Here is a 17204-nt window from a genome sequence, read left to right on the forward strand (position 1 = left end):
TGAAGTTTGATGTTGACGTTTATATTCGAAATGCCAGATAGAACCAGAGCTCTTGTATGGATCAAGGAACTCCTTTTTTTAAGTCTGTTCTTATACTGTTAATCACATCTGCTCTTTACTGTTCTAACGGAAGAATATGAGCGAGAGAAATAGCGAGTGCAGATTGCACTCCAAACCTCTATAGTACTTAAGGAGCGGCTGAAGGCCAACTCCTGCCAGACGGATATCACTTCAGTCTTAGGACACCGCTAGAAGTTCCAACTTCAGCCAAGCGATCGTAATATCGATCCTTGTTGGATGGGACTGGTAATAAATGGAACTCATAAAATGTTTCTTCCAAGTTTTGTGCTACGAAGTTTTATGTACACTACTTGTTGTACTTGTTTATTACGATCAGTTACACTGTAAAGGCGTTAAGAGTTAAAAAGAAATAAACATAAAACTTGATTTCATATTTAGTAAAGTTGAAATAGTACAAAACTTTGTATTATTACATACCTCAATAAACAGTCGAATAGAAAACTCTCTTTCCTGACATCGGATAACAAATTTACATTTTTAATTAAATAATTATTGAAAATAAAATGTACGTATAAATGTTAAAGTATGTGCGAGACGTTATAACCTAATTCTGTTTCTAAAAAAGCAAATAGGGCAATCCTAACATATTAATAATTTAATTTAATAACGAATAATTTGGATTGAGAAAAAAAACACCTAAAATAAAATGATGATACCATGTAGATTAAAAAAATACGCACGTTTAGAATACTTCCTGTTTCTAGGATTCACTTAAAAACATAGGTATGCCTAATAAATCAATACATGCCTAATAAATCAATAGGTAACCCTCTATATATAAATCGTATTGACCCTGGGTCACGTGTGGAAACAGTATACCGACCAGAACCATCGTTGATGACGTCATAAAGACATTGGTGAGAAAAAATAAAAGCATTTCGTGATTGTCGCAACTGCACTCTACTCCCCACCGATAAATTACGATGTAGCCCCCTCTAATTGTGTTTTCCAAAGTGTAACCATCCGCCCAAACAATTTTCGCCTTTATAACATTGTATTAAAATCGGCCATTTAACATCTTCAGTTTTTTTTATTCATATCTTCACGACTGAAATCCGAGATAGCGCAGTCAGAGTCGATACTCTTGACTTGCTGTTCTTTAAATGGTAGAAAACCTGACATTTTATTATAAATCTGTGGCTTATCCTAATTTCAACTAACAGATAATATTATTGTTTATCTAGAAATAAGTACTTTTAAATCGGTATTAGAATTTAAAATAGACACAGTGACTCCGAAGCCAGCATAGTATTCAAAATATCCACCAATTAATTCTGATATTGAGGATCTGTTAGATGATTTCGGGAGCCCATCAAGTTGACTCATGAACCCTGTATTCCAGTGATCAACTATATAATCATTTTTGGGGTCTTGCTGGAGCCACATTATAGAGGGGAGTACTTTTACCATACCATACCATACACTTATAAATTCTCATTTAATACTATAAGTAATTTTTATAAGCTTAACTTGAAATGATTTTACGTGTATTTCTTATCCTTCAATAATAAAAATTTAAATATAATTATATTGTCTTTAGACGAAAAAAGTTGTGTCTAATAATAAAGCGTGGCTTATCCGTTTTATACGAAATTGTAATTATTTTATCAAGTTGAGTGGAAAAATACCATTTCTTTTTAAATCGGCTTATTACGTTAATTAATAATTCTAAAGAAAATCCGTGTACAAAAGCTAATATTAATAAAGTAAAAAAGGAAATGTAAAAGGAGGTTAGGGTAAGTCGCTAGAAAAATGAGACGTTATTTTAACGAGACTCAGCTTTGTAAATAGTTATACTTTAACACCTGTTGATATAGTTTAAGATCTTGCTAATCATAATAAAAGAACCATTTACTCATAATAAAAATTTAAAAAAATCTACACATTTTTTTCTATATAATACTTAAATTAACTAAAATAATCACACAAGAAACTGAATTCTAATTGCAAACTATTCATTAACTAAATGTTCTTGAATAACCTATTAAAATCGTAGCTTGCTGTTTGCAGTACGTGTGCCTCATGCCTCTTACGTTAACATTTTTTTGATACATTTATAATAACTACGTGGATTAATAAATTTGCAGATATTTTAACTAAAGCACAATAAAATATATTTTAAAATAAATAATGCAAATATATTTAGTTATTAATTAACAACAAATATATATATAAAATTCCAAAAACGATCTAATTAACGTTCCTGTCTTTATATGTGAACTTTATTAAAAATACTTCTTATCGAAGTGAACAATAGATTTGTCCCCTCAAAACAATTTATATTAGTTCCACTGAGGCATTAGTATGCACTTGACGACTTAACAAATCAACATACCTACTATTTTCCATTCAACTCGCGCCCAACCCTTTCCCTTTCAGTTCATTTCTTTCCAAAAGTTGTGATTTCATTCCCTCAGAGCAAACGCAATAAAAGATCAATGGATATCCGTCCTGTTGCATACAAAACACGGTGTATTTTGTACCCATCGTTTTGAGCTTTGTGTCAACGTAATAAGAGTTTGAATACCGGTTGTGAGACAGGGTTAAAATATTAGTCACGTGAATAATAAATACAGACAGAGGTTCCGCAGTTTATCTGCTTTTCATTTTATCCGTTAGTCAATAAGACGAGACATCGTATTTTAAAATAATAGATTTGTTGTCTGATGAATTTGAGGGAATAACTAGTTCAAAGAAGCTTTTTCAATGATAATTATCTTAATTATTAATATATAATTAGTCTACATTATATGATAATTATACGTATGAAGTAAATTACATTTATATATTATAGAACAACTAGTAGTGCCCGCGACTTCATCCATATCGTCTATTTATAAACTCCATATTAAAAATAATAAAATGGCAAAATACGTAAGCAGAATAAGTATTTATATATAGCTAATATTTTAGTAATAATTTTGTTTGTAACCTTAAATAAAGGTTGTAACTATCTTACTAAAAAAACAATATTAGATAACGTATCTGAAAATAATACAAAAGTACTGATTTATTTCGTTGGGGGATATTTTCCTTATATTTATTTAACCTATATACTAACGCACATTTAAAATACATTCATTCTGTAAATTTATCCTAATTCCTCTAGCTGTGTTCAAGAAAATTCTACCACACATATAGATAAACAGACAAACTGAAAGTTTACGCCTCGTCACGATTTCACAATTTTATTATATAATCATCAAAACATCTTCACTAAATTCTGCGTCTATAATATTATACGCTCAAACAAAAAGGGGACATATTATTACGGATTCCTAAATAACCCTTTAAAATAACTGTGAACGATTGGTACTTGTCGTACAGATCATGTTCCCGTTTGTACCGACTCTCCAAATTAATTATAAGCGGCCAGTTTTCAACGGGTTCCAACCCTTGTGGCGCCCGCCAGCTGCCTACACGACCGTTGTTTCAACATGTTTTGATGAAACATTTTAGCATTTTATCCCGATATATGTATCTCATCCCTATACTTAGTCAGTCATAAAGAGTATAACAAATAGGAATCCAGAAATAATATACATGAAACTCAAAGAAACTAAGTGGATTTTTTGGTATTATTTTTTATGTAAAATAGCAAGTCCGTTGTACTCATGCATAATGATCTCGGAATATTAAAAAGATCACGTCTGAGTCTTGTAATTTCTTTATCTTGTCTCACCATTCAACCGAAACAAATCTTACATAGCTTACTGATGATATACATGTGATAGAAATATCTACGCAGTTGATTTTGTACAAAATCTATTGCGGTAAAGTTGATTAATTAATACGATCAGTTCAGAAAAAGCTTTTGTCAGAGTTCCACTTTCTTTTTTATTTGATGAAAGCTGTATGAATAGATTGATGAGATGCTTGGCTTGCAGCTTGGTAAAACTTTTATGAATAACTTTATATATCTTTAAGCTTTTGAGTCAATGCTCATAACATTGTATCATATAAAAAAAATCTGAGAGATGACGATAGGTGCACTTCCACCCACTGGATCAAATACATACATCTTGCGAAATGTGGGGATGTCAATTTTCTTTGACAAAATTAATATAAGTGTCATATATATTTATATTAATTTTGTCAATGAAAATATGTTTTTATTGTATACGCATAATCTTTATGCGATTAAATATGCATATGTTTTAGTTAAAGTCAATAAATATTTATTCATATAGGCCCTAAGTCTACAGTTCAGATCGCCCAGCTACTTCAGTTGGGAAGAACTGGCAAGAAACACAATTTTTTAATCAGTTTCAATCTTTTATCTATCTAAAAATATCATATCGTTCAAATACTGTACATATATCTAACATATTTGAAAATTTGATTCGATGCGAATTTAGACAATTATACACATAGAAATGCAGGAATTGAATCTGCTACTAACATGCCGACTGTACTAAGTAGAAATAATAACTTTCCCTTGATGTGGTTAACTTAATAAAACTGAGCGGAGAACAAACTTCTAGAAGGCACTAAGCATTTTTACTGTTGATAAACGTTTTTATTAGATTAATGTAAAGTTTCCTTCTTTTTACTGAGTTGAGTTAATTTATTAATTTTATTATTAACTAGCTGGTACGTGTAAGTTAACCTGCTTATTTTGAGATAATATAATAGCCTAAGTCCATTGTCGTGATACAATATACATATCTTCATGTCATTAATAATAATAATAAAAAATCATCATCATTATTATTTTGGTTCTGCTGAACAAAAGCCTCCCCGAAAAATCTTCACGACGATCGGTCCTGCGCTGCTCGCATACAACGCCTTATTTACACCTTACCTTAGAGATCTTGACCAGATCGTCAGTCCACTGATTTTTATAAATGTTTTTTGTACCTGCATGCATAATATACATAGAAAACAGACTAATACAAACAAAAAAATATAATGTATGCATCATTTTTACTTTACTTTTATGACTTTTCAAACTAAATGCTGATGACAGGATATAGCCAATTCAGATTCAACGGATTTAAAGGGAGCGAGACAGACGGCGCTCCAAGCCCGCCGGGAGAACTTCAGAGCGACTGCAAGCCAATTCCTGTCTGATGGAAAGCAGCTAACTGTCCCACTAGGGATCAAGTGAGGTACGAATCTCAATTTCTTCGACTTTTCAAGTAAGTCCATTGGTTATTAAGATATGAACTTTTTTTAGTATAATTCAACAAATTACAAATGCAACCATTTGATTGTTGCAGTAAATGTATAATTTAACACTTATTGTGCTTATTTATTGTTTGACCATATCTTTAAAAAGATTGTAGAGTTAATGTTAAATTAAAATTTCAAAATTATTCCGTTATCTGAAAGATACATTCCATGATATAAGCTATATAAAATAATATATAATATTCTTGGACAATTTTCACTACGCCACTTAGTTTCAAGTTATGGAGAACTTGTGTTATGGGAAACGCAAATTATATAAATACTTCGATATTTTTTATTGTAAATACATACATAATATATATACAAAAACACCCAGACCGATACAAACAATCATACACATGCTTACAAGTGTTTGTACCGTGTGAGGAATCGAACATGCGATCATCAGAAATAAAGCGCCGTGCTAAAACACTAGACCACCGAGGCTATATATATATGTATTAATATATGTATGTTAATATACACAAAACTCACAAAGTTTATTATATTAATAAAAAGAAATAACTTTGTAATAGTCAGAAGACATAACGTGAGTGCTAAATAAAAGTTCGGGGATAAATTAAATAAGAAACGTCTTCAAGACTATGATTCACTGTTAGTGCGCTTAAATCTCGATATCTCGCACAGGGGAGTTACCCTCATAAACAGAGATTGGGTGAGATGACCAAATTTACTTGGACATGAGCACTGCACAAATTTCGCACAAGTACAGTCCCGTTCATATATTGTTAGGAAATAAATGTCACGAATTCAAATTCGAAAATCATTTATACATGTAGGATATTTTAGCCGCTTATGAACGTCAAGTTTTTACATTATATTTTTTTTCCCTACCGTCCAGTTCGGTATATAAATCCAATTGTTGGAGACTATTTTATAGATCAGTTCAGATCAATCACAGATACATAAAATATATATTATCTGTGTTTATATATCTGAAATGGCACGTTGATTCACCTGATGATACGTGGTAACCGTGGCCTATATATATATGCACACCATTAGACATAATGCTGTTCAAGTATATAGTTCATAGTTACTAGAATATGTGTTGATAAAAAAAAATCAAGTATATACTAAAATATTTGAAATTATAATGTTTGGTAATCCGTTTCGTAATCACGTTAACATGTGATACACGTGATATGCTAATTCCAGAGGACTAACATGTAATACCTCTGTACTCTATGATTTTACTGCCATATTTTACCCACCATTTGAAATAAAACTTAGCATCTCTTTCACGGTACTAAACTTCTTACAAATTTATATTATATATATAGATAATATAGAACTCGCAGTGGAAGTTTCCACTGCGAGTTCTAACACTGCGGTTTCTAAAACATAATTAAATTAAAAACGGAATTGAAACAAACAATAATTTTCATATAAATTAGAATAATGGAGTAGGTCAAATTGTTACATGTGTCTACATTAGTACATATATTGTATTTGTAAATATATTTTGAGGATGCACGTATTTAAAACATTTATTAAAATAATTGTTGTCAATACGTACATTAATTAAAATATATTTTCAAATACGTTTTTGTTTTGACTGTACAAACAGTACACCCTATATACTGTATATATTTATTTATACTACACGTGAGGGTTTCAGCAAACATTCGAAATGAAGCATAAAAACGCACAATAGTTTATGAGTACTAACACTTTTATAGCTTACGTATGTAATATATACATACATATCAACACAGCCAAGCATATCCTAATCCCTTATTACAACGAACATAATGTCTAAATTTGTATACCCCATATTTAGAATATGGGCCGTGGCTGTTCACAATATTCTTATGAGATGAATTTATTCAAATTTTGAGGATCATGAATACCGTGCTTGCTTCTGTATATCATTGTTGAAGTCTTTGTTACAATATATATTAGAAATTCAAATTGTCGTCGGCTGTTTTTGATCGCTTTCCATCCAATTTATATAATAATGGTTGTAACAAGAATACAATTATGAATTAAAAATACAGCTGTATTTAGATTTCAGGTTTATAAAAAATGTTTGCAAGCTCTCATTATTTATATATTATACTAGCTGTACCGCGCAACTTCGTCTGCTTCACATTTTCACGTTTTTGCAACTTTTTTCATTTCATAACCATTCCGATTGGACGTAGAATGTTCTTATATAGTTTTGTTTAATAAATAAACTACAGCACTAAAATAGTTTTTAAAATTTAATTAAGTAATCTTATATATTACACTGAAGATCCAAACTCCCAAATTTTACCGGATAATATTATTAGAGAATATTTGAAATGTAATACGTTTTTTATACGTTAAAAACTTCCACACTAATAATGTACATGCGAATGTCTATGCTTATCAGTCTTAAAATAGTACGCAACGAATGAATTTTTTGAAATCTCACAGTTTATACAACACCCGTTCAAGCCATGAGCTTATTATACTAATGAGTAAGTACATTAAAAAACCAATGTAAGTACTTCTTTTTACGATATTGAGTAATATTGTATATTAGTTGAATAGTGACAGGTTATCTTATATTATGTCTAGCTGGAGAAGATTTGTTCTAGAGTGGAGACCGCGATTCGGTAAATGTAGTGTGCGACGCCCTGCAGCTAGGTGGAGTGATGACATACTTAATGTTACGAGTAACCAGTGGCGTGAGTGAAGCCTATGTCCAGCAGTATACTACAGTAGACTGATGATGATACAAAACTTACAAAATTATGGATGCCTGAACCACGCCAGGTCAGGTCACTAGGCTATGAATAAATTATCAGCTATTTTCGCAATTAAAATTTAAATCCCGATTATAAAATCCGAAAGTTACTCAGTCAATCCTCATTACAATAACAAATAAATTCCAAAGGAAGTCCCTAAGGATTCACAAATTTGAAAAGGGATTTTATATTCCAACATGAAATGTTTACTTACATTAAAGCGAAGTCTACAAACATATTACATTAATATGTAGAGTGTACCATGTACTATTTTTGTATTTAACTCTAAGGAAAAAAGAAAAAGTATCTCTCGCAACTACGGCTTTAAGCCTAAATATATGTAATATAAAATTCTGACAGTACATAAATATAAACAAACTGTGGATTATTAATAACTATATATTAAAAAATTAAGTATACGAAATATAAAAAAGAACTTTAATAAATTGTAGCTAAAAATCATCTCAATAACGTCAACTTTCCAACAGAAAATTCGCATCATAATCAGTACATCTTCACGACTTATCGTGCCACAGACAGATAAACAGATACATAGACACATCAAACTACTTAGGTTGTGCTACCATATTATCTCCGAGTATATTGTCTATGAATATCTGCTACGAATTTTCCCACAGAACACAATATTTATTACTTTATAATTAACATTCAAATTGATTCACATTCACAAAGAGTTCTAAAAATAAGAATAACCATTACTTGAATTAATATTTCAGTTAAGATTTCTTACTTGTGTAATAAAGAGTAAGTAAAAGTTAGAAATTGTTTCTAAATTAAAAATTTATTCAACAAGTACTCTTGAGGTAATAATTATATTTGTAATGGTTGATGAGAAGAGATCGCTTTCAGCGAATTTCGCTTGCTCCATATTTTTTTGTTACTTTTATTTCTCTATAATGTTATGTTTTGGAGTAAAAAAAAAATAGTACTTGTAATTAATAACCTATACCAATATAACGACTTTGTCTAATGATTTACACTGTGTCAATTTTTGATGATCATAAATTGTATTCTACATAGGTAGAACAGCGCCGTCAGCGTTGCGGAGGAATGGTTGTGCACTCCCGTAACTCTGACAAAAGGCCAAGAGCAGGAAGTCATTGGGACTTTTAGCCAGTAAGAGTTCGACAGTATTCAACTACCTCCCTCGGGGCGGGCGGGACTCTATGAAGATTTTCCCCAAGTAAAAAAAAAATATTATGTGTATATTGAATATTAGTATATGTAGTATTGAAGCTATCAGTTAAAGTACTAATAGTTTTAGCATTACATCGCGCTCTGTACGTTGTTCGAGGATATTCGCTGTTTATTATAATTAGTAAGTAGTAAAGTGTCGGAAGTACAGAACAGAGGAAACTGTACTGTAACTGTAAGCATTAGCGTACGCGTCCGGTTCACACTGGAGATATCCTTTATACTATACAAAAAATAATGTCACACGTGAGAGATCTATTTTAATATATTATATATTCCAATAGATCTCACACGTGTGAGACACTTCCAGTCAAATGAAATGAAAATTAATTTATCGTTTTTAGAACATTTTTTATATGAATATGTTTTCCCTATTGTCCAATACAGATTTAATTGAAAAAAAAAACGAGCAATAAAATCAACTGTATTTCTTTTTTTTTAATTTTTAAAGGTAGTTTTTTTACATTGTACACTTACATAGACGTCTATGTCAAACATTAAATTGCCGTATATTTATTATTATTATTATGACATAGATTTTTAACATAAACGTTCTAAATTAAACTGTCATTCTTATGTGGGGTAAGCCTGTGGCTTATACATATGACGGGCTCAAAACAAAACAATGCATTAATATGCTCTAAGCCTTACAATTCAGTCGATCCTCACAGTTCCCTCCTAAAAACTGTAATCCGCGGTAATGCCACCAAAACGTCTACACTGGCAAAGGGTTCAGGATAGCTTAATTCCAATAAAACTCAAAACGTGCAACGAATAAGAAGCCTAATGTTTTACAAGTGTAGAAGGGGGAATATATTAGGCTATTGTCTATTGGAGACTCGAATATAATACGATTTAACGTCATGAAATCGTCACAGATAAATGTATGTAAATATTATACGTCAACCAAATAACATTGTTTATTTGTTACTATTCTAAGAGGAATCGAAATTCTTTTATATTTGAGCCATTATATTTGTAAACGGATGATGCTTGTAGTGTGCAGGTTGCAGGCTGTTTTAGTTATATTGCTTGAATTATCTTTATTTAATTAAAAGTGTCTATAACAGACCTACATTAATAAAGAAATTTTTATTTGATTTGAATTTGAGTTTTTTTTTAGAATACTAGCTGACCCGACAGATGTTTTTCATAATCATCAAAAAAAAAAAAGAAATGAAAGGAATTATCAAAGGAAATAGGGATTATTTTATTTATTGATTACACTTTAAAGGACTTGACAAAATGAAAACATTATAAAGAAAACTAAGTACAAATGGCGGTCCTATCATTTTTGCAGACAACTTTTGGAAATAGAGTATTTTTCAAGTAACTTTTGTATATTAAAAATACCAATATTTTCTTTATTTTTATTATCGTACAGTGCTAATAACTGTGATATAGGTATTTACAATTATCAGCACGATACAACAATTAACAAATCGTTTACATTTTAATAATTACAAATGACGTAAAAACATCTCGTTCTTCCTTTTGTAAATAGACTTTAGAAAATGTTTTCAATTTCACTATCTATCTTTATTATTTTCTATTTATATATCTTTATTATTCAGAATATTTTTACGTGAACAGAGTTTGATGAAATTTAATTTAATTTGCAAAGATGATGCTTCTTATGTGGTTCCATATAAAGACAAGATGTAACTAGTACTTTGTGAGTTATTGTTTAATTAAAAATAACTGAAAATGTACTTTAATCTTTATTACAATGAAGTTGAAATCAGTTTTTGATACTGCATAAAAATATTAATGTACTCTCCTATCACTTATATTGGAACAGAACGGAACGCACTGTACTTACTTAGTTCGGGTTCGTAAGTGTAATGTATGTACACTACCTCAATATTGTATATTCCAGCCTATATTGACTGAGAAGGAAGAGCAAGGTGAATATTTCAGAAAAATTCACACAGCACTCCACACATAAGTTTTAAGTTAAACAGAGCTTATGTTATGTTGACTAGACAACTGATATATTATTTTTGTAAATATATACAAAATATTTATATAATTCTTTATCGTAGCCATAATAATATGTATATATAGACATGTAGTAAGGCGGTGCGCTAAACTATCGAGGCCGTTATTATATTATATGATAATGACATAATAATTTGAACTCGATACATATCTCTTTAAGTGACAACAAATTAGTGCCACGTCACCCACGTTATAGTTATTGCGTAGATAGTTCACTATGTCCATTCAAATTCAAATTTTCAAATTCAAAATATCTTTATTCATGTAGGTCTATTACAGACTCTTATGATATGTCAAATCTACCGTCAGTTCGGAATGATATCGAGATGAGAAGAACTGACAAGAAACTCAGCTCGTAATTTTTTTCAAATAATAGTGGAACATGTTTATGATAAATACAGTTATTAAAATTCAAATTTGGGAGAATAGAGTGACCACCAGCATATGCTATCGCAAAGAACAAAAAATTTAATCAGTGTTCACAACCTGAACAGACCAGTCCCCACAAGCAGCACCCGTTCACGAGTATGACGTATGAGCCAGCCATCATTGTACTCAACCATATTTGAGGGAGCACATCGACCCGGCCCAACACGCCGCCACAAGTTTGAACTTTATAGCGAGCATGACTGTTTCAGGTTACTCCACTACGTCAATTATATTATTTACAGCATAGGCTGTACCGATCACAGTTTTCACCCATTACAATATTAAATTTACATTATTTAATTTACAATATGTCATTACAAAATTTATAATAAGTTTCTTTATTGTTATTACATTATCCATGTCAATGGGAAAAATTATATGCCTCATAACAAAAGTTAAAATTGTAATTAAGTCCACACATTGTAGTCATTTAAGTAGTCGTTTATTTTATAATAAGCTTTAGAGCAAAGTGTTTTTTTTACATGTATCTTAAATTTGGCTTCACTTAAATTTAAAACACTATCTGGCAATTTATTATAAAAACGTATACAATGTCCCATGAAAGATGTACTTACTTTTTTGAGACGATAACTAGGCATATTTAATTTATTTTTATTCCTTGTATTAAAAGCGTGTAAGTGACTATTTTTTGGAAATAAATTTATGTTTTTGCGTACATACATAATATTTTCATATATATATTGAGAGGGAACAGTAAGAATACCTGTTTCTTTAAAGCGTTCTCTAAGAGATTCGCGACACGGTAAATTATATATTGAACGAATTGCTCTTTTTTGTAATATAAAAATTGATTCTACATCAGCCGCTCTTCCCCACAATATAATACCATACGACATTATACTATGGAAGTAACTAAAATACACTAGTTTCGCTGTTGCAGTATCAGTCAACTGTCTAATTTTTCTGATAGCAAAAGCAGCCGAGCTTAGTCTTTTGGCTAGTGTGAATATATGTGGACCCCACTGCAATTTATTATCTATAACAATACCAAGAAACGAAGTCTCATCAACAAAGTCCAAAACATGATGATTCATACTAACAGTTGTCGTTACTTGTTTTACATTTGGTAAAGAGAATTTAACACATTTTGTTTTCATTGAATTAAGCGCTAGATTATTTGATGTAAACCAGTTTAGAACATCCTCAAGAGCAATATTTATATTATTAAAATCCTTTGTATTTCTTTTCACTTTGAAAATAAGTGATGTGTCATCAGCAAACAATACTATGTCAAGTATGTTTTGAAACTGGTATGGTAAGTCATTTATATAAACAAGAAAAAGAAATGGGCCAAGTATAGAACCCTGGGGTACACCCATTTTTATAAATGACCCCTTGGACTTGCTTCCTTTAATGTCTACCACTTGAATTCTATCGCGCAAATATGATCCAATGAGTTCTGAGGATTTTTCTCTAATTCCATAATGCTCTAGTTTGCGTAATAATATCCTATGGTCAACGCAATCAAACGCTTTAGAGAGATCACAGAAGACACCAATGGCATCCTGTGAATCTTCCCAGGCACCGAAAATACTTTGTATTAAGTTAATGCCTGCATCAGTAGTAGACCGTCCACTCATAAATCCAAATTGCTGTTTATGAAATAAATCATGTGTATTAAAATGAGCTAACATTTGTGTAAGTAGTATCTTTTCAAAAATCTTACTAAATACTGGTAAAATTGAGATAGGTCTAAAATTTGATATATTGTCTTTGTCACCAGATTTAAATAGCGGTATTATTTTACTCACTTTCATTAGATCTGGAAAAATACCTTGATCAATGCTCATATTAAATATTTCAGTTAAATGTGAAGCAACTTCACTTATTACAGTTTTCATGACTCTAACTGACATACCCCAGATATCCTCAGTTCCTTTTAGATTGAGAGCGTTGAACGTCTTTATCACACAGGAGCAACTGATATGATGAAAAGTAAAGTCATGAACGCAAGGATTTATGGTATTTTTTAATAATGTTTCAGCTAAACTAGGTGACGAGTTTAAATTTTCCGTAGCTTTGAGAGGTATTGTTGAAAAGAAATTATCAAAAGTTTGAGCAACTAGTTCATTATTATCAATAATAACGCCATTTTCTGCTTTTAACTCATATTCTGACTGGCGCGACTTAATGTTACCTGTTTCAGTATTTATTATATTCCAGGTAGTTTTTATTTTATTTTTAGAAAACTTAATTTTATTCTTTAAATAAAGTGCCTTGGCGGCCTTACATACTTTTTTGAATAACTTTGAATAATTTTTGACATATTCATAGAATATAGGATCACGCAAATATGATCTAATATCATATAATTCTATTTATCATATCGTAAAATTGTTTATAATTACACGCATAAAATTTTTTTACTTCACAATATATGCATTGATTGATATTAAATTATAAAGTTATATATTAGTCTTTACATTAAAAGTCATAAATCTGAAAGGTACTCTATCTTGCAGCTTGTTTTGCTACTTCACAATTTAAGAACATGACATTTCCTCATTCTTCACTGGAAAAAATAAAAAAAGCGCCCACATCAACATGAGCAACGTGACGTGTTATAAGAAGAAAACATATTTTAGCAAAAAAAATCGACTGCACATGTGTTCCATACAGTCACGAAATTTGAACCTTATTCTAATGGTTTTAAGGCTATCGTTTTATTCACCTAAGTCACATTGGTGTTCTGATGGTTTTCAAGTCTGTAGTTATATAGATAGGTAATGAAATGCCAGCCGCCCCCTCCACTACGAGAATGGAATACTAATGTGATCTGCAAATTTAGAAATGCCTTCATGGGACCCAGCCAGTTGACTGTCAACATAAAAACGTGTGCATTTACCAAATTGACACATACAGCTGGGTGATACTGGTTCGCAAATAACGTGACATGTTGATTGATATGCGGCAAAGATGTTTGCAAGTCACGGAAATAGGTAGGTAAAATAAAAATTATAGTATAATTTGACATACTTCTAAATATGTTTCTCAATTTGATGTTTCGTATAGACTATTTATTTATTATTAATATATGTAGACTTACGACTAGGAAAGTTGTCCCCTATTTCTTTCATTTTTTATCTATTCTGTGCCACCTATCAGCTTTTCTTGTATGCGTTTAGGTCATTATATCATTGTACATAATAAAATTAAAAATACCAAATATAACAAGAGACTCTAAAAACACAAAACATATAATAAAAATATTCTGATTTTATGTATTTAATTGGAATGGTAAGCTAACTATATGTAGCAACAATACAACAGATATTGCTTATACATATCCTCTAATTTCACTGCCTTATATCATCCTTCAATAAACCAGATGAAGCAAACTGTTTGACGGCTGAAATAGGTAAGAGAGGGGATACTTCTCTAACTATTTCAGAACGTAGATAAACGCGTTTGTATTATAAAAAATATGGAAGTTACACACTATAATTTTATTTATATAAGTAGATTATGTATACAAAGAACACGCAAACCTGTCACAATAAAATACTAGTCATACAGAGTGATGTGGGTGAGATACGATAATGACGCTCTTACGCGAGCCGTGGCTCAAATGTGACATAATATGAAGAATGACTCAAAACAAGACCATATCATTATTCATATCTGTTTGTAGTTTTGACAATAGTTTCCATTCTATATGTATATAAAAAACCTGTTTGCTTGTCAGCCAGGCAGGACTTTACGCAGTTCTAAATCCGCGGATCGCTCCCTTATTCCATTTCATCAATATGACGACAATAGCTGAACCTCTGCCCCTCAGTCTAAAGTCGTATCCATCAGGCAGGTATTGGCTTTCTGCACTCTGTAAATCTCTTGGATTGCCCTCTACACTCGTTTTCGTCCGGTGCAACTGTATAGGAGAGCTGTGAACATTGAAACATTTCTAAAAAGTGTTGATAATCTTAGTAGGAACTACCAGCAGTAGAATGGAAATGGTATGTGATTATTTGCGAGTTAACATCATCATCACGTTATGATGATATAGATAAGTGGTCTCACGAAATCATTTTTTCCTTATAAAATACTTTATTTTATTTTCAGTACATTTCTCATGAGATTTGAATAATGAAAAAGTACTACATATTTTCCAAGAACATATTTTAACAAGAGAATAGTATTAATTCGTAAAGTGAATCATGGGAGAGAGCTCCGATTCAAATTAAGCGTATCAGATGAGGCGGAATTAATTAGTGTTAGAATCTCTCGTAAATTTCAAATAACCAGATGTTTCAATAAAGTTTCCGATTCTCGTGAAGCGAAAACTCTACGAATACGAGTATAAAACCGAAACGGTATCATTACTTTCATCCTTATTATTAATCTTATATTAATATCTTGAATAAACGGTGGAATAGTGTGTGTACAATATTCCTAAAATATCCAAGATTCTAACTGAGCTATAGAATAATAAACACAGCGAAGCATACATAGTTATATCAGATATCGATAACGTGATCGTTATAAAACCGATATAATAATATTTTATCTGCAATTGTTCAAAATAAATCTTGAAATTTGCCAGGCTCATTGAGTTTATTCCTCTATTTTCTGTTAGTCCCTATTGTCCTCTTCCTATTACCTCTTGTATTGATTTTAATTCCTTCCTAAATTAGAATTACCTATTGATAATGTAACAGACTCATATATATATATTTATGGTGTCTATAAACATTTTATGGTGTGCATCTGTACATCAGAATGGAGATAGAAAGCTCACATACAAAATACAAATAATAATTAGGAATATCCTAACATTTGAGCTCTAGACACAGTCAAGGAGTCCATTTGTTTATAAAATCGGCCTCTTTGATCTCTCTATTAACAATGGACTATTGATTAAATAATTCATACATTTTACGATCATTAGATTCAGTCATAAAACATTGATCATCAAATAAAAATTTTATTTGTACTTTGTTATATCTTCCAGTACGTTAAAATCGACTAATTTGTCGTCACGATAAGATTTTGGATGAGTCAAGGGTCTTCCCATGAGTATAGCGCGGGTCGCATGTAAACAGATGTTGTATTTATTTGACAGAAACTGTAACATATATTTTTCATGTTTTATAACATTACAAAATAATAAAATTTAAGTAGATACAAAGTTATACAACATGAAATGTAGTTTAAAAAGACTCTTTCAAAAATATACACTATTGTAAGTACAAGAAGTAATATCCTATATAACTAAACAAAAAAAAATTTATTTCAGTATTCAAAAATATATTTGGAAAATATATTAGATAAGAATGTATGTTATGTTTAGTCACATGCATACTGGTATACGACATTTATGATGAAATAAAAATATTTACCTAACAAAAGGATACATTCATGTTTCTACGACATCTGTATAAGTTTGTAATACTTTAATGTATATTAATACTATATCATCATTCATCATATATATATCATTTTTAAGAACTGGATGAGAAAATTAAGTAGGCTGCTAGACTTATATAATTCTGTAGAAGGATAAGTTCTAACGACAAAATGACCAAGCGTATCTATTAAGAAATTGTAGTG

This window comes from Achroia grisella, unplaced genomic scaffold (assembly GCF_030625045.1).
Source record: "Achroia grisella isolate CSIRO2021 unplaced genomic scaffold, CSIRO_AGI_Agris_v1 utg146, whole genome shotgun sequence".
Lineage (NCBI taxonomy): Eukaryota > Metazoa > Arthropoda > Insecta > Lepidoptera > Pyralidae > Achroia > Achroia grisella.